The sequence below is a fragment of the Molothrus aeneus genome, chromosome 1, assembly GCF_037042795.1.
Source record: "Molothrus aeneus isolate 106 chromosome 1, BPBGC_Maene_1.0, whole genome shotgun sequence".
Lineage (NCBI taxonomy): Eukaryota > Metazoa > Chordata > Aves > Passeriformes > Icteridae > Molothrus > Molothrus aeneus.
In genome coordinates, this window is record NC_089646.1 from 141,543,202 (window position 1) to 141,567,762 (window position 24,561).

The window sequence follows — 24,561 nt, forward strand, 5'->3', positions numbered from 1 at the left end:
GCTGCTCTGAGTGTGTGTGGGGAAGGACAAGGGGGTGCAATGCTTGGAAAGAGCACCTGCTACAGGAGGAGACTCGACCTCTAGCTGGACAGGGAATGGCCTTGCATTTATTGTCTTTGTTATTAATATAGGATTAAAATGTGGTTTATGTTACTTACATTATGTATGTAATTTTATCTAGTAAGTGTGTATTAGCTATTATAGACTATGTGAATGCAAAGAGGAGCTGGTTGGGGTTTTTTTAGCTCTTCCATAAAGCATTCAGTAGATTCCCAACTTGATGTGACCTTGCTGTCCTGTTGAGGAAGTTTTCCTGTCTGACCATGCAGGATTTGCTTTGGCAGCTGCACTCACAGCACCGAAGCCCTTTCACCACAGGTGGTTCCAGTGGCAGAGGGGTGCCCCCCTTGCCTCCCCACACTCAGACAGTCACACCAGGCTTCCTTACCAGCTCAACCCAGGATTTCCCACAGCAGAGTCTCAGATGTCTGGATTCTTAAAATAATCATGGTGCAATAACAGAATAACAGCTTGAACTGGTGCCTCTGGAGGTGGGACATCAAACAAAGGAATCCTTGGGCTTTTACATCCCCACAATCTATGTGCATGAAAGTCTGGGCTCTTCCTGCTGAGTTTTTGGCGCCTGCACAGGGGTCCTCTGTGCCTTTTGTTGTGCAAAGGGTCACTGCCAGCTCTTGCCTCAGGCTCCCTCCACCCGGAGCTCAAATCTGTAGCTCCACTGAATGTATTCCTCAACATCTCCAGTGGTTTTACCTTCAGTAAAAAAGAGCCCTCTGAGTGGCCATGGACAGGCCATCCCTCTGATACTGGAGGAGTGCAGAGAAGAAGCAGCTTTCTTCTTTGATCTTGCTACTGCTGGAGTCAGTAGCAAAATTTCAGAGGACTTCAATGAGCCAGGATCAGCCCTCTAAAAATACTCCCAAAGCACTGGGGAAAGCACTTGTGAGTAGGTGAGAAGCAGCCCTTATGTGCCTATGGGGTGGAAGGGAGCACACCCTTATTAGTAAGTGTTGCTTCTTTATGAATGTTTCATAAAGAAAGAAATCTTTGCAGTGGTAGTGTAACATGTAGGGCTGTGGCAGCAGTAGGTTTTTATCTGTTACTGTACAAATTCTGCCTGTTTTTTGTAAGAGAAGATCCAGAAGCACCTTCCTTTGCTGTGTGTGAAAATCTGAAGGGTGCATTTTGTGCATGTCATGAGGATCTCTGAGAATCTCTTTCCAGCTGAGTCTGGATGAGTAATGGTGTCATTTGGTCAAACTCCTGATGCATACATTAGGCTCATGCTAGCCCTGACTGCCAGAGGTGGCAGTGAAATCAGAGGTACACCCTGTGTGTTAAAAGCAGTGTAAAGCTTTCAGAGCCTGCCATAACCTCCATCACCTTTGGGGATTCCTAAGAGTGGGTTTGAGCACAGGAAGGAGATAGGGTAGGCTGGGGGTCAGGTTTGCATCCCCTGGCACGTGATGTGATATGCCACCATGGTGGGGGCATTGGCAAGCACCAGGGGATGATGGTGCTCATCAATCTCCTTTCCCAGCAGAGAACAGCTTCAGGGTGTCCTTTAAGCCTGAAGCTAACCAGGAAAGAAACAAACCCAGCCCTGTGCTCAGCCCCTGTGCAGTTGTGATATATCTGGTACACACCAAGCTGTGCACTCAGGGACAGGATAAATGGAAAGAAGGGTGATGGTGACCTCCAAAAAGCTGCAGTGGTGGCAGAGGGGGAAGGAAGCAGTGATTCAGCTCCACTTGGTAGAAGAGTAAGGGACTCCAGAGAGCATTTAAATAGCAAAACAAGTCGAAGGTATTTAGAGGGTTTCATAAGCTGGTTGCAAAAGTAATAAACTTGAAAAAATCTCATTTATAAGGGTTGATAGTTTCAAGGCTGCATCTCTCAGCAGCCTCCCAGGGTTGGGAGAGCCATGTGATCATTCCAGTATCTTAGTTTGCTTCAGGCTCATGCAGGCTTGGTTTCAAACCTGTCTAGCACCTCCCTCTTCTTGTGCATCCATGCTCTCCTTGCTCAAAAGTGCTGGGTCTGTGAGAGGAGCCTTATTGTGCCACTGCCAGTGACTGGGGCTTCCCACTTGGCAAATATGAAAGAAAAAATTAAAACAACATGCAACAAAGTAACTGGAAGGTATAGCTGGTGAATTACCCCTGCAAATCACAGTCCCTGCTTCTGCCACACATCACTTGCCTGCCAGCAAACACAGAGCTGTGCCCATCAGGTGTCTGAGGCTGGTCATGGGTAGATACCTGTTAACTGTGGCTTCTCCTGCTCAGTCTGTGTGCTGTGCTCTGGGATGTGTCAGGGGAATGGAGCACTGGGCTCAGGTGTTCTGTGCTCTTCCCTGGCTGCTGAAACACACCAGTAAATTTAGTGGTGGCAACATCATCATAATGAACATCAACAGCACAACTCTGCAACTTTCCACAGGTTGTTCCTTACAGAACCCCTTCTCAACACCCTGAGCACTGAGGTGACTTTACACAAACTGGCTGCTGACTGAACCTCTCCTTTAACATGTGCTGCTTTTGTATTGCTTTCTAATGCTAGGAATTTTGCAAGAAATGAAATTTCAAATGCATCAGCTCTTGCCCCATGCAGTGCAGGTTTGTGGCCTCAGCTGGTCCTGGTGTAGTGCCTGCTGAGGTGGAGGCTCCTGGGCTGTTTACTGAGTTGCTCACATTTTGTGTCACCTCCACAACTGTGGAACACCAGGTCTCTTTCCAGGAGGAGCCACCCTCTTCTGTGCAGCCTCCTTGGTTGCTGTTGGTTTGCTTTCCAGAGAACTCTCAGAGGATTAACCTTGGCAGCACTCTGTGCCTCTGCTCTTCCTCAAACACTCAGCCTTGAGAGCTCTGAAAGGTGGGACAGCCCTGGGTCACCTCACAGGAAACTGAGATGTTCAAGGAGTTCATGTAATTAGCTGCACTTTCCTTCTTAGATACTCCCAAATCTGCTTGAGCCAAGGAGCCAGCTGTCCTGTTTGCTGGCCAGAGCATTCTGCAAAGATCTCATTGTGTGTCCTGGGGCTTTCCCTGGTGCTTCCTGCTGGTGGGAGCCTCAGCTGGGATGGCAACACAGACCCAGAACGCTGGAGATTCAAGTACGGAACACAAAGGAAAATTAGGTTGTGTCTGCTCTACAAAGGCTGGATTTTATTCCAGACAATTGGAAGGTGGGAGAGCTTTGTATTCCTGTGGATGAATCTGGTGAATTGCTTTTTTGTTGATTTGTTGGGTTTTTTTACTTGATCAAAAGGTGGCTGACAGCATGGCTAGATCCACACATGCTGCCAGTCTGTGCATCCTTCCCTGGGTGGGTTACTGGAGGTGCCTGGTGCTCCTCTGCTGCTCCTTATCCCCTTCTCCAAGACCCTCCTCATCATGGCTGGGTGTCACATTGCTCTGTGCACCTTCAGCACAGCAGCAGTTGACCCCAAGTGAGCCACCCTTTCCCAGGGGGTGCTCCTCCCTTTGCAAGGTTGGTGCCATTCTGCTGGATCCCTCTTGCTCCTTGCCCTCTGCAGGGTACAAGCACACCCAGCTCATTGCCTGAAGGGTTTGAGCAAAATCTGTCTGGCTGCATATGTTGAAATTTGTTCAGTTTATCCCTAAAACAAATTTGCCTGTGTGGGGCTATTGTCAGAGACAGTAATGCTGGGTGTAGCTTGTTGCTCCTGAGCCACCAATTGTGGAGCATGTAGCTTGTTGCTCAAAATTGCTATTTTTACCATAGTGTTAGCAGAGAGTTTTGAAGTATATTGACTGGTGAAGACAGCAATATTTAACACCCTTTTTATTCTACCTTCAAAGCAATTTACATCTAATAGTCCTCCTGACTCCCATATTAGCAGGGACATAGTGTGTAAACTCTTTGGGACAAGGAGTGGGGCTTGTTTGAGTTTGTAGCAGTGACATTGTGATTGGAGAAAAACTGTTGATCTGGGTAAACCTTCTTGCCATAGAAATCCTGCCTAGGAATCATGCAGAGAAATGACTTTACATGAATAACTCAAAAATGCTGGAGAAGGTATTAGGATTGAGATAGTTCAGTGCAGTCAAACAGTATCTTGTATTTCTCTAATTGATGTAAAGCAGTTAAAGCAGTTTTATCTGTCTTGGGGGGGGGGTGTTCTTTTCTTGTTTAAAGTTCCAGAAATCTACATGGGAGATCTTAAAATTGGATGAGTATTGTGTGAAGGCATTTCTGAGTTAAGCTGTAACCTGAAGCATAAGAAAAAGGTTTTCTTAACTTGCTGTAGTAAATTATATTTTTAGTAAATTATATTTGAACCAGTGTTGCATGCCATTAAATATATGGTGAATCCCATCTGACAGATGTGCCAAAAAGGAGTCTGAGATAATGTGACCAAAATGTCATGCAGTAACCACAGTCACATAAGAGAGTAATTTCCTGGAATATAATCCTCAGGGATTGTAAAATTAAATTTAAAAATGTATCCCTATTTCTATCTTGCCCCTTGTAAAGTACAACCAGTGGAAATTGTTAACTCCTTGGTGGTTCTTACAGCAGCTTGTGAATATTAAACTTCTTGTTGGGTCTCTTTTTCCTACTCCAGTTTCACATGCCAAGGAGAAAGTGAATCCCTGCACCATCCATGGCAGCACACACTTGTAGTGCACATGATGGAGGTTCCCCATAGAGATGTGGATGTTTTCTGCTTTGTTCTTCAGGTCTAACAGATGTTTTCAAGTCTTCAAGTTTCCTGAAACAGTGACCATTTTGGGTTCTACCACTGCTGCCTATCAATGGGCAGAAAAAGAGTCTGGGCTTGTTTTGGGTTTATTTAGGATATGTTCAACTAGAAGGCACTGCCTGTAGTTAAGGATGTAAGGAACTGGTGCTGGCACTAATGGTGGTGTTCTCCAGGGATCTTTTACACCTTTAGAGATGTATGATCTAATTATGGCAGAGTATCCTAAAGCTGTGGTAATTAAACTGAAGAGATTGCTGAGGTTGTAGGGTATGGTTTTCTGAGTTAACTTCCAAACCTGTCTCTAATCTGTGTTTTAAACATTGACTTCAGCTTCCAACTAATCTTCCTTAGCTTGCACTGTGTTAGTCAAGCAGCTAACTGGGAACTCTGGCAGGCTCCAGTTAGTTTGCATAGTTCTTATTGAATTAGATTAGAAAAGCACTGTGGAATTTGAAAAAAAAAAGCAAAATGTGGAATCGTGATCTTTCCTTTTTATGTAGACTTTTTGAAGGAGGAAGACTGTGATCTCTTTGTCTATGTGAATCATCAGATGACTAACAAAAATACAGGAAAAATGTATTTTATCGTTGCTGCCTTGTCCCGGATTCTGAGCTGAGATGGGCAGGCCTGGAGGTTGGGCTAAGAACTGGGCAGGAGTGAGGGTCATGGCAGTTCCTGTGCATTTGGCAGGGGAGAAGAGCCTGGAGTCCTGTCCAGGGCCCTGCTGGTAAAGGGGAGCTGCCCCTGCCCAGTGGGATTCCAGAGCAGCAGGGCTGTGGGATTCCAGAGCAGCAGGGCTTCCCTTTGGCCATTTGAGCTGAATCCAGAAGGACTGCAGGAGGCTGAGAGAAAAGCTGTTTCTCCTTCATTCTCCTCTTCCCTTCCTCTCCAAGTCCTCACAGCCCTTTGTTGCTGATGATTTCTTTCTCTCTCCCTTCTAAGCAACCCCAAAATCAGTAGAAGTGCAGCCCAACATCTGCTGTTTTCATCATCTGCTTACAAATTTGCCCTTCCCCTCAGGAAAACCCATCAAAATACCCATGTACACATGCACACACACAACAAACTTACAGTCCCACCAGGATAAATGCTGTATTAAAATCACATATGTAACATCATCAAGCTCTGGTTTAAGCAGGGCAGATGGAAAATGCCCTGCTGACCTAATGCCCATTAAAAATAATATCTGTACCTAGTGTCAATGGGCTACTTTCTTCTTTCACTTTCCTTTCCTTTTCTTATCATTACTGTGCTTTCTCTTCAGAAGAAGTTCAGTGCTGCATTAAAGGGATTACAGGTTCTTTTCATCTTACCTCTTTTTTCCCCCAATTTTACTTCTTCCCAGCAAGCCTCAGGGGTTTTTTTGGTTTGGGTTTTTTTTTTCCTTTTTTTTTTTTTTTTTCTTTTAAAGCAATTGATTTATTGCTCTTCTACCTGCTGGGAAAGATTGACCTGCTACTGAGCATCTTCAGATGGCCCTTCTTACAAGTCACTTGGGACTGAAAGCAAGCAGAGGGACAGGTTGAAAGGTGTTTCTTTCCTGATGCTATTTACACTCTAAGCAAACAGTGATGGCATGTGCTGGTTTTATATAGCTGGATACACATTGTGTGAGTGTGTACCTGCATCTTGAAATGGGGCTGTCCAAGGAGAAAAGACTTTTTTTTTTTCTCCACCAACACTCTTGATTTCTCCAAATCTGAATTAAATCTGAGTGCACTTTTTGTCTTCACTCTTTCTCTCATACTGTGCTTTTGGTGAATTTTTGCTGTGCAGTTTTGTTTTCACAAGTTTCAGGCTATGCTTTGTTTCCTGTGAAACATGAAGTGTAGATTCCATCTGGGAACATTTCAGTGGGTCATATAACTTGTGGTTCTCTTCCTTTGCTGCCCTGTCTCTGTGTGCATGTCTGTGCCAGGGGACATGAGAAGGGCAGCAGTGCTCAGCCACCATGCAAGTAGTGAACGAGGAATGATGCCCTTCACCTCACTTCTGTTCAGTGCAAACCTAATGGACCATGGAGGCTCTTTCATTGTTCAGCATCTAAAGCCTGAAAAGATATTTCAGGGCAGTCTGGACAGGGTTGCCTTTTTTTTTCCCTCCAGTTCCTGCCAACTTGATACCAACACTAAATTGTTTTGCCTTCAAAGGAACAAACCTGACGTCCAGGATGGTTGTTCTTCATCCTTTCTAAAGGATGAATCAGCCAGCACTGAATTTCCTCAGACCCATCTTCTGCTTTCATGTGTTGGTCTGAAAACACTGACCTCAGGAGCTGGGCTGATTTATTCCACAAAAGCAGGAAAATCTGTCTATTCCTGTTTGAATTCAGTTTTAAAAGAATAAGATCTAGAATTAAAAGCAAATGATGAGAAAAAAAACAGGCCCTTTTAAAATTTGCTTTCTTATACCTAATATTAAGGCTATTTTCTCACTTGCTCATGCAAGAGCTAAGGCCAAGTTGCATGGACATTGCCCTTGAAGTCTGTTAGTCAGTGTCACCTTTCATCATTAGGGGACAGCCAGAGATGCCATGGTTGAACCTTGGCGAGTGACAAAAGAGACCAATAAAGATTCACACACTGGCCCTGCTCTGAAGATGAATCAAATGTGGGGTTGACCCATCCTGTCTCATTTCTCCTGTCCCTTCTTGGCTGGGGGTGGTTTGGATGGAATTAACTGATGTGAACTGGCAGGACTAGGAGAGGAGGGGTTCCAGAGCTGATTTCAGCAGCTGGATCCAATTTCTCAGCAGTTTTGTGTACAATTGGGCTGTGTTTCATCATATTCACTTTATTAAAATAAGTGTTACAAGAGGACTGCTCAGGGACAGAGTGAGGATTTTCCATTGCAGGCTCTGCAGTCTGTTCCTGCTTCCTGTCTCTCTTTTCTCCTCTTGCAGTACCACACATGGGATAACTTTGCTTTAGAAATTATATTTTTTTTTCAAAAAGGCAGAGGCCCATGGCCTGCATGAGCAGGGTGGGATTTTAAGGATTTCTTGTTTGTTCCCTTTCTCTCCCCTCTGATTTTATCCTTTAATTTAGTGTTGTGAGTCTACAGTACATACCAGGGAAACAGAATGAGCTGGATCACATACAGCCCAATTCCCCTCCAAGCCCAAAGCAGCCCTGCTCTACAGGGACTCCCTCTCTGGAGCATTTCTGGAGACCACACAAGCCAGGAACTGTGTGAACAGTTTGTTTGGTTTCTTCTGCCTAAGCTTCCTTTGCCCTGTGAACATTTTGGTGAGGGTAGAGAAGACAAAAGGTGTTGGAGGAGAAGCAGATCACTTCCACAAGGCAAAGAAATCATGAAGAGAAAAGGAACTTTGGGGAGAAAACACAAAAGTAATTCAGTAATTTGTTTTTCCTTGGGCTCTTCTTTCAGGTGAGAAGCCTGCAGTAAGTCTTGACCTAGTTCCCTGAATATCACAGAAGTGTTGAGGTAGGAATTGCTTCAGGAAATGTTCATGGGTGAGTGTTTCCCTGCCAGAAGGCAGCTGATCTGCTGGAAATGAGCTCTCCACATAAGTGTCTGTTTTGTCAATGCTTTTGTTGGGAAAAATGTCTAAAATCCACAGTAGATATGAGAGGTCATGGCTGATGAATGCTCCTCTGAGATCTGGTTTCAAGTCTCTGCCATCTCCAGCCTTACTGATGGCACTATTGTTTGTCCCCATCCCTGCTTCTTATTTGGATTTTGGGGTCAGGTCACTTCAAATAATAGCATCACCTATTGCTGTGGAACATGGCTTTTCCTAAACTTCAGAAACTTCTATGTAATTAAATCTTCACATAAAGCTTCAGGAGAAATAACCCAGGACCACTCCAGTGTGGGCTGTCCCAGTGCTTGAGGCACCCTTGCAGGTGATGAGGCAGGGAGGGAGTGCCTGTGAGAGGAGGTCCAGGGGAGGAAGTCTGGGGAGCTTGTGGCTCAGTTTTGGGTTGCCTGTAGTGACACAAGAGGTTTGGCTACATGGCTAACTTCAGACTAGCCAAAGAGAAGATCCTAGCTCCCACGTGCGTGGGGGTGCTGAATTGCTCAAGTTTTCATCAAAGAGCCTGGGCAGGGGCTGTGTTTAGATGGAAAATGTGTAGTGGCAGAGACAAGCTTGGGAGCCTTGCTGTTTTCCAGTTGGTCCCAGCAGAACATCAGGGAGCTTGTGGGTGCTCCTGGCTCCACGCTGGCCAGGCTGCCCAGGGCAGTGGCAGGTCTGTCTGTCTGTCCTCCAGAAGGAGGTGCCCTCAGCGACCATCCTGCTGTTGCATGTGGAGACCATCTGAGAGCTTGGCCTAGTTGCCTTAATTCCACTCCCTTCTGTGTGGAGAATGATTTGGGAACTACCAAGGTAATATTTCATGCTGTTTAGGAAACAAAAAAAATTGATTGGGCTTTACAAACCCAGCAAACCAAGCAACCTGCAAATGACCCAGCAGCTGGTTAGCAGCTGGGGCTAAGCCACGTTTCAGCAGTGAGGCTGTGGAAGTGCTGCCTTTCCCCAAAGTTTTGGTTCCCAGGGGTGGCAGGATTGCCAGGGTGGCAGCAACAGCCAGAGCTTTGCAGCAGCTCTTTCTCTGCCCTCCTTTTCTGTGCAGCAAAGTCTGTGGAGAAAAGGAGGCTTGGTGCTGGTGGGTTGCCATGGAAAGAGCTGCCACGTTGCACAGAGTTCATACTGGAGTGTTTGGTGGCTGTTTCTTTTTGAGAGAAGAATTTTCACAAACATTATAAAACCAGGTGACCATCTAAATTAACACAAGCTGGTGACAGAATCAGTGTCTTTTGAAATTATATCATTAAGAGGGGGTTTTTTGTTTGTTTTTGTTCCTTCCCTTGGAAGGAGCACACATGTGTTTTGGCCAACAAATACTGAATAATAGTGTCACACTGGATTTTGGTGACTGGATGGTTGGAGCCTGTTTTGCAGCTCGGAGGAGAGAGCAGGAAGGAGGAGGGTTTGCTACAGATGGTGGGGGTGAGCATAAGCCCTGGGCACACTGCTGCAGGCCTCGTCCTGGCATCCCAGGAACAGGAGGAAAAGAAACCGAGTTTTAAAAAATTCTTTTAAAAAAGTTTAAACAAATACTCTTCAGTGAGAAACTGTTTTATGGAGCAGTTCTCCTCCTTTGCTGCATTTCTCAAGTATTGCTCAAGCATCATTGTTACAGTTTCTTCATCTGGAGGAGTATGAAGTGGCCCTTGGGGAAATCCAAGCTCCAGGGAGACAGAGAGGTGATGCCACAGCTGGGAACAGTGAGCACTCTGGGATTGAAACCTGTGGGAGGAGATGGGAGGAGCCAAGTGCTTGGTCACACTTAGGTGTTCTGATGGCAAATGCTGGTTAGAAATAAATGAATGGGAGATTTAGCCAGTTCTTCTCTTGTTGTTTTCCTTGGCATTTTATTCCTCAATATAGTAATAATTTCTCCATGTGAAACATGGTTCCTTTTGGGTTTGGGATTATAAGGGGTGTTTTGTGCCAAAGTATCTAGGCTATGGATGGTCCAGGTCAAGCTCAGTTATGAAAGTAGGAACTGGTTTGATCAGTATCCCTTGATGCTTCAGATGAAAAGTAGAAGAATCTAAACATGTCCTGCTTTGTATCATGTGCTGTGGAAAAAGTCTCCAAAGGCTTGGATTGTGCTAATCTCACTGTATTTACAATTATGTCGATTCCCACTATTTTTTAATACATATCAGGTCTTACTTGCAAAGATTCTTTTTGCTCTTTTGCTGTATAGTTCCAGAAGAATCCCTGGTTCTTTTGAATTGGGATATTAAATAGTTAGTGAATGATTCAGTAATCATTTCCTCTTTGTATTTCTGGAGTGAAATGAAAATGCAGAGACATTTACATCCTGCTAAATCCCACTTTTTTCCAGCAGCATAATGTTGGGGTGTGCTCATCCTCTGTCCCCTACATCCCATGTTGGCATCTTTTCCCAGAGCTCCAAGGTGCTGGCAGCTCCTGTCCTGGCCTAGGGACCCTCATTTCAAGGGCCAGTTGAGGGAAAGATGGGACAGGCTGAATTTAGAGCTGCTGCATTGAAAAAAAAAAGTTGTATATACGTGCACACACAGGCTGGCAGATCAAACACAAACAGAGGAATGTGGCACAATGGAATCACATACTGTTGGGTGAAATGAGATCAGTCTGCCAAGTTTCTGGCCTCTTGAAGACAAGAATATACCTGGGAATTGGAGACCCTTATATTACACAAGACCCCAGGTGGTCTTGTAGTATCTAGGTGGAAAAAGTTGTGTAGAGAGACTGAGGGCAGAGCTCTGGCACTCACTCAGACTCATCCTTGCAGCAGGTCTGGGTAGAATTCGCCAAAATTAAAGGCTCCCAAAAGCAGCCACTGCTCCCCACTGGCCTGCAGCACTGGATAGGGGAAGAAGGATCCCATGCTGGGGAGGGGGACAGGTTTGGGTCTGTGGGGTGCAGTCACTGGGGGAGTGTTTCCAGCCCAGGCAGGGAAGCCCAGCTCTGTGTGACAAGGGGGAAGGATTGCATTGTGCGCTCAACTTCTGGCACGGACAAAGGTCCTTTGTGGCCCTGCCAAATCCTCCCGGCAGCAGAGCTGTTACTGTGCTCAGAGGGCAGTGGCTCTGCCCTGTGACAAACTGCAGCAGCCAGGGTGTGCAGGGAGGAAGAGGAAGCTCGTTTGGCCCCGTGATCTCTGGGGAAAATGGCGTTTGTGTGCCTGCCTGCCTGCCTGCCAGGTGCCTGTAGGGACACTGAAATGTTCATAGCCACCCGAAACCTCAGCGTCCTGTGGGGCCAGACAGGCCTTTTCCCCATAAGTAAGCACAGTTTTGAAAGGCTTTCTAACTCTGGGGGTTTTGTTGGCTTTTGGGGGGGTTTGATTAAAAGTTCTATTTATAGTCAGGGATTTTCCCAAGGAAAATAAATATTTGATTGGGAGCGTATTTGGACGACTGAAGAAATTAGAATAGTGTCACTTGGTGAATAACTTAAACAGCTTTTGATTTCTCATTTCATAGGGTGTAGAATGTCTGGAACATCAGTGCTGCTTCAGCTGGTTTCTGGTTTCTGATGGCAGACAGGAGGTGGTGTCTTGGTCTTGTCTTAGATGCCTCAAATGGCCAGTAAGGAAGGTGTTATGTAATCTGCAGTGAAAGGAAAGCATGCAAATGTTTCAGAAGGATCTTGCTGGACTCCTAATTTATTGTCTCTCAGCCTCTTCTGTGGAACATGTGGTAGGTTCTCTGTCACACAATTACACTAGGGTTACACTAAAACAAAGTGCTTTGTATGTGTATGAGGACTGGGTGCTTACTAAGAGAAGGAGAAATAATGAAATACACTTTGAAAACAAAGTGCTGAGATAAAACTTGAAGGTAATAAGGAGGAAATTATGTGTAGGGTTGGTCTGAGTGGGAATTGCAAGGGATGAAGTACAGCAGATGTAGTAAAACAACTTCAACAAACACAAGCACAGCATGTGATTCAAATGAGAGAAAGCAGTGTAACTAAGCTTTTTTTAGATGGTCACTTTTTCAGCATTTGACCTCACAGCTGGCTGAGGAACTGACCAAAGAATAATATGATTCGTGCTAGGAATGCTGAGCTTGTATCACCAACAAGCAGAAAAAAATGTGTGCTCTTGACTGCAAATGGTGTGGGTCAACCCATGCAGGGCCTCCAGAGAGAAGGGAACAAGTGTATGGATGGTGCCCACAGACTTTGTGTGAGATGGAATTGTCACAAGAAGATCTCTGTTACATGGGAACCCTCTCTAAAATACTTGTTTTTTCCAGAATTTTGGCAAAAAGTGTAAAGGGGAAGCGTTCTTGAACTTTATGATTCAAGCAGAGGAAGGACAGGAGGAGTTGGTGTGGTTTGCTAATGATCTGCTGTGCAGCAGCTGCAGAGGAAGGGAGCTTTTCTTTTGTGTAAGGACGGGGAGGTTTAGCAACCTTGGCTGAGAAGCTTCTCTCTTGTATATGTGCACCTGGCCCAATGAGTGATTTCTGAGAGAAAACAGAAGAGTTCAGACCTTTTATCTTTAGACTTTTGCTTCCTCCCATGAGCCTCCTGATGAAAGTTGTGGTGGTTTTGTGACTTAGGTCCCAGCAAAAAAGCACCAAATCTAAGAGTACCTGCTGCTTTTACAGGGGCTGTTAAATGTTTTCCACTTGTGAGCTGGGAGGGTAAACTGAATTTACTGGAGATTGGAGCAGTAACCAAAAACCTCAATGCAGTTTCCAGCCCTGCTGAAGACCTTGGGTAAGGCATGATTTTTGCACTCTGATATCCAGTTTGGGTGGCAGCAAGCTGTAAATTGATTTGGCCATTTAGCAAAGCCTCTGCCATGTTCTCTTCATGCCTTAATTGCCCATTTGAGCAATGGGAATAATAGCAGTGCCTTAACTCACAGTCCTGCTGTGAGGATAGGTATCTTAACAGCTGTAAAACCTCCAAATATTGGACCTGTGGGATCCTCTGATCACCATGGGTCATTAACTTATCTAAGGCAGGCTCCTACACGAGGGGAAAGGACCTAAAAAAATATTTGTTTTACATGGTGGGTGGAAGTCATGTCACTGCTTTTAGATGCTCTAAATGTGGAACTTACTTTTATCACCAGGCCACTTTTAAAAGAGCCTTTTCTTTAAGCAAGCAGAGCACAACAAAAGGTAATGTACACGACAAGATGAGAGTGAGTGAAAATTACTTACAGCAAGATATTTGCAGTGCCCCTCATTTGAACCAAATCTGCTCATCACCAGGAAGCTGAGGAGATCAGACTGATGCAAAGCACTGCCTATGGAATTTTCCCAAGCATCTCACTCCTCTTAACCAGCAGCAGCCAACTTTCCCATGTGCTGATTTTTGTCTCTGTCATGGCTAGGAGGTCAGGTTCTGGCTATAGTGGTGACAAAATTGAGTCAGGTTTGAGAAAGGAAATGTCTTCCTAGAAATATTGGGGTTCATCTGTACCACAGGAGTCTCCTAATAGAGCAGGTCACTAAACTGTGTGAGTTAGGCCAGCAGCTGACTCTGTGTGCTTAAAATTGGAGCTGCCCTGAAGTGCCTTGGACATCAGATTTGTTCGGTACCCCCTGGCTGAGTTTGGAGGTCACTGGGTGCTCAGGTCCTGTGAAAAGCCGTGTGGCAGTTTCCAGGAGTGGTCCTGTTTTGAAAGAAATGTGTCTAAACTGTTAATGGAAGTGTTGAGGTGAAACATTTCCCTTTCATTGCTGTGCAAGTGCTCAGTGTGGTGGGCTTTAAAGACACATCTTTGTACCCCAAACCCAGCTTTGGGGCTTCTTCCTTCAATAGCATCTGGTACTGTAGCTCAAGAGTTTCCATTCAGGAAATTATTATTTTTGGTTTTTACAGTTTATAAGCCAGACTTGATGTTTTAAAAGGCAAAATTACCATGTACTGAAATTTTTCCCAGTAGTGCAGAGGTTCAGACTGTGTAAGCAGTGTCAGTGAAGACAACTTCAAGCAATAGCTGTTGAGTTCACCCATGTGTAGGCAAGTGGGTGGGGAAATGGAACAGGAGAGAACAGCAGTGCTTGTGGGCCACAGGTAAAACCATCCTGTGGCAGGAGACATTATGCTGCTCTGCTTGTAGTGTGTTATCCTCCAATCTGTAGGTCTCACTGGGGAATGTGAAGATACAGAGAGAAGCCACTGGGAGGGAGGAAAGAGGTGCAGTGATTCATCAGCTGCACAAATCACAAACCATCTGCCTTTTCTAATACAGGGTGAGTGAGTCAAACAGGGAGCTGTGCAGCTATAGACACACAGGTTACTAATGTTTTCTGTTAATTACTGAGCTCCTTCCTCTGTCCTGGGAGTTCCATAGACTATTTCAGTGCTGCAGTTGTGGTGAATGAGGCTGATGGAAAGGCTGCTTCCCACATTGGACAAATAGAGTTGGCCCAAACCTCCCACAGGTGTGTGTGCTGCTTGTCTCGCTGAGACATGACATGCTGGTGACAGAAGTTTCTTCTCTTTTACCCTCAAATCTAAACACTTCTTAGGAGTGGTCACCAAAACAGCCTTGTGGCCTTAGCCTTCTCTCCTTCCCTCCATCAGGTCCTCTGGGGGCTTTTTCCCATTTTCTGCTGTGGTGTGTGCCATGTACTTGTCAGAGCCAAGGCATGCAGGGCTCTAGGGGCTACTTCTTGAGAAGTGAGAGCTCTTGGGGTTTTTTTGAGAAATTTAGAGCTCATTTCTACCTTGCAGCCTTGCAAGAGGGCTGTTTATATGATTTTTATTTTGTTTTCCCCATTGCAATTCACCTGCAAAAGTGTTTGAGTGCCTTGATAATTTTATTTTGGAAGTAGTGGACACTCAGCTGACTAAAGGCAGGGTGCTGTGGTTCCCAGAGCAGAAGAATTTGAGAAGGGAGCCAAGTAGTGTAAGAAGTATTAAAGCAGGAAAACTTCTGCACTGTTGATTAAGTTTTGTAAGCAAAGTAAAAAAATTGAATGTCTTGATTCTGTCACAGCTCATGTTCTTTCTGCTTTGGAAGAATTTAACTTAGAATGTCTCTATAGTAACAATAAAACCTGAGGAGAAAAAATACATGATAATATATAAAATATATAGTTACACTGGAAATGTATACAGCTGTTCCTTGTCTAGGTGGCAGTGTTATGGAAGGACAGATGACATGAAGGAGAAAGTGGACCAGATGTTGCTGTTTAGATATTTGATCTAAACTAATAAGAAATTATTACTAAAAACTGTTCTAAGCAAAGAATACTTATTTTAACATATCCACTATTTCCTAGAAAAATACTGCTCTTTCAAGTGTATCTGAAAAGAAGTTAAGCTGAGCATTCTAACAGGATAAACTATTTTTTTCTGCATAAAAAACAGATACATCCAGATACATTAACCCACTAAGCAGAACAGATAATTTTTACTTTATGTCTGTAAGTCTGTGTCCTCCTACCACATCATGCTAGATGAAAACTCAATATGAAAAATTATTTATATCCAGTGACTTTAATTTAGTCCAATGATGAGAACTCAATGAGTTGCACAGACACGTAATTAAACTTATTAGAATGAATGTTTTTATAGCTTTTCTGTTTCTCTTGTTAGAAGTCTGTTAGTCTTTATTTCTCTCTTCTGAACATGCAAGTACCCACCCTAGGAGTAAACACTGAACACACCACTAATTAAAGGAGAGAATTTGGACAGGGTACATGATTGCTGTTTTGGTGCTTGCTGCCCCTGGAAGCCACCAGTGGAGGGTGTTGGACAGAGGATCAGCCCAGCCCCTCTGTGGGTGTTGAGAACATTTGCTGATGGACCTGACTGTACCTGGCATGGGTTGTTCGTGCATCATCTTGCTTGGAAGAGCTCAGTTTGTATTCCTCCTTCCCAAAGGAGAGAGCAAGGCCTCAGCAGGGCAGCCACCATCACCCTGTGGGTTTGGAGTGCACAGCCAGGTGCCGCTGGGATTTGGGCTCCTTTTGTGTCCCTGAGCATCTGTGACTCCAGAGCAGGGCAGCAGCCAAGTCAGGGGTCCAGCAGGACGTGGGTGCCTCTGGCAGGAGCTCACACTGCAAGGAATAAAAGCTTTTCCCAGTCAGGTGTCCTGCAGGTCTGGGTGCCTCTGGGTGCAGGAGCTCACCCTGCAAGGAAAAAAAGCTTTGCCCAGACTGCACCAACTTCACAAACCAGTGGGAGCTGCAGTGACCACACTCACCCACATGTCCCTTTTGTGAGCAAGCTGTGGGTTGCCAGCCCTTTTTCTGGAGGAGAAAGCAGTGCCTGGGAAGCAAGGAAACATGGATTTTGTCCCCACCTTGGCACTTCAGTGTTCTTCTCCCTCCTGCTCTGGTGTGTGCTCTCCTGGAGAAGGACCATCTCCTGCCTTTACCAAGATTATGACCATGTCTTGGGTGGAATTAGTGACTGTTGCTACAATATAAATATTTTTTCAGGGCATGAACCAGTTTGTAAAGTGCAGTTTCTAATCATGAGTAGATTTTTTTTCAGAAAACAAAAAAGTAGTCAGGCCTAATCTAGTTTTTAGCAACTGAATTAAGCCTGCATTTAAAAAAAGGCAAAAAAAGGCAAAAAAAGTACAAGCCAGTGATTGCAGATTGGTACTTATAATAGAAAATTCACAGCATGCAATATTCAACTTCCCCTTTTCTGGGGAGGGTTTGGCCTCTTGTCTTCATACCACCATTTTCCCCACATCTTTGGCTTAACAGCAGCTTGAATGAGAACATTTTAGTTCAAAAGAACAGCCTGTTAGCAGTGTACTCTGAAATAAGCCTATTGCCTGGTGCTGCCACACAGCCTATTCTGGTGAAGCCTACAAAGGGGTTTTTTTCCCCAAAATACCTGTGTTTTTCAGAGTAAGTTTTTCTATCTCTACACAGTGGTCACATCACAGCTGAGCTGTTAATGTTAAGAGGCAGCTTTTGTGTGATTAACTTCATCATGCAGTTCTCTGGGATTTTCTGCAGCTGTTGGTGCCTTTTAAAAACCCTTTCATTCCACCCTCAGCCCAACAAAACTTGATTCTTGTTTTATCTTTGTGTTTTTAGAGTCTCTCAGTGACTGTGATGTAGGGGGGTGCAGGGCAGAGGTGGGATGTGCACTGGGTTTGCTCCTGCCCCCATTCATGTGCTGACATCCAGTTTCATAGAACTTGTTGCTGGGGAAGTCAGGAGTCCCAGAGGCACTTTGGTTTGCTGATCACCTTTGGAAGGTGTGAGTCTCTGATCCTTTAAAGAAACAAAAATTATCAGTTGTTGCTTTCCTGTAGAAAAATATTCGTGGTCACAGCATCCCACAGATATCCATGTGGGATTTTTATTATAATTAGAGATGTCTACACCAACATATGCAAACTTTCAATTTTATTTTTTCATGTCTGCAAAAATTATTACTATAACAGTCGGTATACCTCCCCTTTAATGGGGATTTATTCAGCTTACAAAAAACTGTAGAGATGTTGGAGCTCTCTGCTGGTCTGACTTAAATGCTGTTTTAAAAGCTCTGCCCTAATTCACAAAACCTGCCTTTCTTTCTGTGTGGGTTTGTTGGGTTTCTTTGTGAATCATTACAGTCACAATCATGCAGGAATTATTTGCCCTGGTTTGCTTCCACTTATTCTTCTGTATGTAATTAAGCAATGTTCTTAAGTGTTTTATCACAGAGGAGAGCAACAGCATGTTTTTTGCTGTGCTTGCTGATGTGCTTTTTGATATTACTGTAGCAGCTGCATGCTGAAAGCAGTTGTAAGGAAGGAGGAACATCACCCTAGGCATGTTTCTTTTTTTGCACTGTGAAATGTGAATCTCCCCTCTCATCCTTGTGCTTGTAGGAGAAAAACGTTACCACAGCTTTAATGAGCGTGAGTTCAGCATCTCTGGGGGGGAGCAGGATGACAGCTCTGCCCTGTGCTGCTTCTGTTTGCATTGCTGCAGCCTTCCTGGACAAAGAGCAGGTGGTCAAGGCAGGTTTATGATGCTGTCAGGTAATATCAGTTAGTTTCTGATAGCAGAGTTTCTGCTCTGCTCTGAACTTGAGCGTGACTTGTGGGCAGCCACACAGTGTTAAAATCTGAGACACAGAGGGACACAGCATTTGCATCCAGGGACCCCCAGGCTTGTGAGAGGAGATGGCTGAAGGTATCCAGGAATGAGCAGAGTCACTGGGGTCCCTCATGGTGTGGTTGGTCACACATCCTGGAAGGTGTGGCAAATTCTTCAGCTCAGGACAAGGGAAAAGGTGGTGTCTGTGCCTTAAAAGCAGCCTGCAGTGTTTGCAAGGTGGAGATCAGCAGGTGGACACTGCCTGCTGTCCCAGGGCACAGCTTGGCACCTCTGTTGAGCTTTGCTGAGATCCACTTGCTGTGAAATGAAGTGGGATGGTATTCCAGAAGCCAGGGACTGAACAGTTTGTGCCCAACAAGTCCTTGCTGGTGAGCTCTGTGCTCCTCCTCTGTTACTGCTGCTGTGTCCTCAAGCTGGGGAAGGGGTGTGGGAAAGCTCCAAGGAGGAGTTTTTACCTTTGTGATATTAAATGTCATCTTCAGACAAGGGGGGAGTGGGTGTTAAATTACAAGGGTGTAATTTGCTATTGCTTGTCCTGTGCAGCTGAGAGGATGCTGATTATGGAGACTGAGCTCCTAAGCAGTAAAATAAAATGTTTCCACCCTCTTCAAACATCAGCCAGCCCTTGCAAATGAACACTGCTAGATATTTATGTGCTTATTTGCAGTTATCCTCATGCTGGTGGTTTCCCCACTGTTCATTTTCAAATGAAGCCAGGTGTTGGGACCTCTCTGCCAGCACAGGGCAGAGCAAACAATGCAGTAAGATGAAAAAATAAAGAAATATTTGATTGGCAAATGACACAAGTGTCCCTAAAGTGTTTGGGTTTTTTTCTGTTTGTTCTTAAAAGTGAGGTTTATCTGTGAAAAGTAAAGATACATTTGCATTGCCTGGGAGGTTCAAGCTCTTTCTTTACTCCAGCCCTTGGCTGAAGGCAAGGTGCAGCACAAAGCAGTGATAGTTCTGATGCACTTTTTCCTTTCTGCTAAAATTAAAGTTTTCCATGCTTTTGAATTAGACATACCCTCAAGTTTGGTTATCTTTAGACAGCCTTTTCCAGATTCATTCATGTTTTGTGGCATGAGGGAGAGATGCTGCTTGTTTTCACTATCTCCCCCCTGCCCTACCACTTCCCCAGCTCACAGGTTTTTAAATGATGCTTTGTGAAACTGAGCTGTGTCCAGGTGCCACGGAAAATTCCTGCTCTGCCACCACCTTGGAGGGGCCTGTGGGAACAGCAATGCAGAAAAGGAGTTCAGTTTCTACCCAGATATTTGCCTTTTGTTCTGGTGGAGGTAGGGTGTAAAATTTAGCTATGTGCACGAGGTAAAGATGCAAGAGAGTGAAAAGATTTAAATATTCAGCAAGAGAAACCTTTTGGATTTGTTTTTATCATCCCTTAGCTTGCAGTGTACAGTTCCCTTATGCTGATGGAAGGTGGCATTGCTACACAGGCAAGCATTTTCGAAAACAGTGCCAGCCAGGCCTAAAAACCCTATTTGTTTTTCCTGTGTGATTCTCTGCAGTTTCCCCAGTCTGGGGCCAGGATAGGAAATCTGGCATTTCCTCAGTCAAGCACAGAGTTCCCATTAAGATCCCACTTCATTCTCCTGTCAGATGCTCTGTAGCTGTTTTAACAGGAGTTCCATTGAGCAGAGGATACTGGTTGGATTATTTCATTATTTAAACAAATTTCAGAAATTAAAAGAAGACAGGTTAGGCCCTCACTCATAAGTGCTGTGACACACTTGTGGAGAGATAAATTTAAAAGAGGGCATTGCTTCTGACTTGTGTGCTCCTGTCCTGGATGGCTTTGCTGAAGCAGAGCAGATGGAAAGTTTTTGTTCCTGCACACAGGTTCTCTGTGGTTTGGTTTAAACCTCATTCACAATGACAGATTCTGCTTGCAGCCAAGCACTTCTGTTTTTCACCTGGTTGCCTTTTGCTGCTTTGTGCATTTGTTCATTTAAAAAGGAAATTCAAAAAATGAGATTTTCTTTTCTTTCAACCCCCTGCAGTATGGGGAGACGAGATGTGGCAGGTGAGCTGGAGGGATGAGAGCTCTGTTCCCTCCCCATGCCTAGTGAGGACACAGTGAGCTCTCAAGGCAGCTGCTGGCATCACCCTGCACCTCACTCCTGTGGGCACTCCACAGTGGCAGCAGCCCAAAAATAGAGATTATTTGTCCACAGTCCTGTCCATAACAAAATATAAGGAGAACAGGGCCAGCTTTGGGGATGGAAGTTGACCTGGCCATGGTGCAGCCCTGCACTGAATATCAGATGTGGGTTTGGCCCTGGAAGGAATGCATTTGTGTGGACAGGGCTCAGGTGGGGAGGTGCAGCTCAGGTTGCCATCAGGATGGGCCAGTGGCTAAGCCTTGCACTGGAGGAGCTGAGGTGGCACCCTTTATCAGTTTTGTCAGGAGCAACACTGCATATTTAAAGCTGTCTGCTGGGCCTTTGCTTTTCTGGCAAGTGGCTCATGTTTGGAAGCTCTGAGATGCTCTTGATGCTTTCTCTAATGTTCTGGGATGAGCTGTGGCAGTCCCTGCAAATGTACATGATGCACCTCCCAAAAGCTGGATGTGTTTTGGGGTGTGGGGGTCCAATCCTCTTTTGGAGCTTTCTCTTGCTTTATCCCAAATGACATCCTGACTGAGGTCCTGCAGGGGCTACTGCTTGGAGATCCCAATGAACTCTCCTTGCTCATGAAAGTGTTGAGCTTCTCCTCCTCCCCATCATTCAGGGTGTGGGTCAAAGGGACAAAGACAGTCTGTAGTTAGTTATGAGTGCCCAACACTACACATCATAGACTAAAAGTAATTTGTTTCTTTTATTGACCTCTAAAAAGAAGCCTTTGACTTGTGCTTGATTTCTGTGGTGCAGCATGATTCTCATGTGGCAGAAAAAACTACTCAAAGTGTAGGGTTAGAAAGCCAGCAATTAGACATGCAGCAAACCACTCTGTGGAGAGGAAGAAGGAAGAGAAGAAACAGTCTGTACAATTTTCTGGGAAAACAGTAGCAGACAGATTTTTTCATCTTTCCACACACTTAGATATGTTTTGAAGGGACCTTGGTCCTTCCTCTGTATCAGAGCATCCTTGTTTGAGGCTGGTCCTCATGAGAGTTGGGAGCTTGGTGCAGCAGAGAGCTTGCTGAGCTCCCAGAGACTGGGGAATTCAAAACATTTAGTCTGACTTTTAAGAAACCTTTGATTGATTCAAAGCTGTAACCTAGATGTTTCTCCTTCTCCACTCTTTCTCTTCCATCACATTCCTTTATGTTCCTAGCTTTTTCTTCCTGTGGAGATGGGGGGAAGTTCAGTGAAATATAAATAAGCCTTGCTCTGTCTTTGATGTCCTTTGAATTTTCTTCCTTTTGCTGATGTTGCCACATGAATTTTGCACAAGGTCATACATAAAAACAGGAGCAGACCATTAGGTGCAGCTGTGGCCTGGGAGGGAGAGCAAGACTCAGAGGAGCATCTCAGGAGCCATGGCTCCATCTTCATTACTCTGGCCAGGACACTGCCTTGCACCTCCCTTCCCTCATCTAAGAAAGTCAGTATCACAAATGTTGTGGGATCTACAGGGGAGAGTGAGATGACCTGATCACTTTGACCCTGTTCACAGCACCAGCTGGGCTTACAGAGCCCATTCTGCCCCTATCTTTTGCCCTGTTTAAACCAAATTTGGTATAAGGGAAGAAGCCTCAAAGCAAATTAATTTTCTGTAAGCACAGTTGAAAATGGGTGATCAGGAAGATGGGCACTGGGACAGTTGTGTGTTTGTCTCTAGCTTGGGATCCCACCTGCAGTGGGACACAGCAAGTCACAGATCACAGCCAAAATATCTGTGGAAGGACAATTGTGAGGTGAAGTAGGAGGGGAATTTTGAAGGAATATGTGGAAATGATAGAGAATGTTCACTGTGATCCACTTCAATGGTAAATCTGCACAAATGTACAGAAAACCAGGCATCATTGCTTTCACTGTTGTTGTTTGTTTATCATTAAAAGGCAGAAGGAAAAAAAAAGGAAACAGAAAAGGAAATGTTGGCTCAGAGGCGAATGATTTGAGGAATGGTGGTGACAATGTTGGTGGTCCTAGGTTAGAGGGAATAGCACTGGGTCACCCTGACCAAGGCAGAGCCATGCCTGTTTCACAGAGTTCAGCTGATGTGCTCTGTTTCCCAGGGAAGCACCTGGAGCTCAAATGCACCCTTGAAGGTCAGCCAGCTGCTCTGGTGCTTCACCAAGGGTGCAGGAGCGTGCCTGGGCTGTGGCAGGGCCAGGAGGTGCGGGGGTGGCAGTGGCTGTACACAAAGCACTGGGCAGGTATGCAGAGGCACCTGCACCATAGTAAATATGCATGGGATCTTCTCCAGGGTGTGTTTGGTGTTTCACAGCCTGAGTGTCACCAGAGCCTTACCCAAAGGCGCTGCGTGGTGAGTTCCATGGATGGGGAATTGCTTCCTGCTGGGTTTTGTGTGAGAGCTGGGAGCTGCCATCCCTGCTCTTATCCCCAGCTGGAGTGTATGGTTTGAGTTTCCATGTGTACAGGAATGGGATGCTCTGTGACAGGCAGAGCAGCAGCACTGGAGACCTGCAGAGTGTTCCTGAGCTGCAAACACAAGCGAGGAGCTGCAGCTGCTTTCACAGGTTCTCTCATGGAGCCAAGGCTCCAGAGAGAGGAGCAGATACAGGGACAGCACTCAGGTGGCTATAAAGTCTCTGCTGATGTTGGATGTGTCCAGACGTGACTGCAGTGATATTTTATTTTGTTAAATTTTCATGTCTCCAGTTCTGGATCATTTTTCATTTACTATACTCACAATAAGCAAATGTGCATTTGGTTAGACATGAGGTCGTGGTTTGGCTTGGAAATTATCTTTAAAGATCATCCAGTCTGTCCCCCCTGCGAGGGGTAAGGGTATCTTCCATTGGATCTCTAGTTCAAATTCTCCATTTAGAACACTTCTGCAGAACTCAGTGCAGGCCTGACCCACTCTGCAAATCTCCCCTTTCCATCCTCCTCCAGTTTGTGAACACCAGTGTACCTCCCACTCAATACCAAGAACTTCTTGATTGTTAAATCTGAGTTTTCCATCAAGACTGTAGAAGTATTATGAAACCAGAGATCATCTGACCAGGAAGAACAACAAATTTGAATCAGTGATAAATTTTAAAAAGCATCTTGTCAAATAGGGAAATGACCTTTTTTATCTTTGTTTTTTTATTAATTAAGTTCTTCTGACAACTAAATTGCTCTTTTTCCCTCCATCCAGTCCCGATGAGTGTTTGTAGATCCTAAAAAAGCGAATGTAATTTTTCTTTATGCTTGTTCTGACTGATGTTTGCCTCCTATCCTTCAGAAAATACATGTTACAGAATTCTGCATTTGGGAACTTTCAAAGGTGCTTGAGCATTAAAAATAAAGCTTTGAAATGTTTTGGTTTGGCTTTTTTTAATCCTCAGGGGGTGACATGCACAAGTTGGGACATTATCAGTGGGGTCACAGAAAGGGTCCCTGTTTAAAAGGAATCTTGTGGCCTTTGGTAGCTGTTTCTGTCAATACTGAGTGAGAAAGTAGTGTTTTAAGGAAACTTCTCATCTGGAAAAGACTTGATAGGCCTCCACAAATCTGCTGGAGTTTCCTGCTGCAGTTTCTTTGAGCCCACCTTTTCTCAAAACACAGACCTTTGGAAGTGTTGGTTTACATTAACTCTTCTTTCTACCATTACTTTTACAACCAAGGCAGATCCTATAGCTTTATTTAGAAATCACCCATCATTAGTAACCATAATCATTTAGTAGTCATATTTACAAGGTAAGTGACAGTGGGAAGTAATTAAGTTTAATATAAATCACACTCAATTTCAAATCTGCAGACTTCAAAATAGTAATTAATAGAATTGCAGCTTCTATAAAAAGTTGCAGTATTTATAGCACTATCTTCTTCTTTTCCTAATTAAACACATTGAGTCTAGTGGAAATTAAAATTCTCTGTCTGTTCATCTTATTTATTCCAGTAATTTTCTTCTTGTGGTGCACTTCATTGCAAATTACCCATGACATTTTTCTTTTTGGGGAGATTGTTGACTCTTAAAGTGATGACGTGGAGGAAGAAGAGTTTGGCAATATCCAAAATATGCACATGCCTTGCAAATGCACACACCTTGAGCTGTGGCTTTCTGCTAAATCTGTGTTTTATTGATCAGTGGCTAACAACGTGTGC

The 24,561-nt window shown here is 44.6% G+C and overlaps 1 protein-coding gene across 8 annotated transcripts in view; it reads left to right on the forward strand.

Annotated features, from left to right (window-relative positions):
• ZHX2 (zinc fingers and homeoboxes 2) overlaps nt 1-24,561 on the forward strand; it is a 74,600-nt gene that overhangs the window by 40,952 nt on the left and 9,087 nt on the right. The window contains exon 3 of one of the 8 annotated variants that reach the window (XM_066566030.1): nt 8,141-8,226. The exons of the other annotated variants lie outside the window; for them this stretch is intronic. The gene's annotated coding sequence lies outside the window, so the exon portion shown is untranslated. The remainder of the gene's footprint in view (nt 1-8,140; nt 8,227-24,561) is intronic. 8 annotated transcript variants of the gene reach the window in all.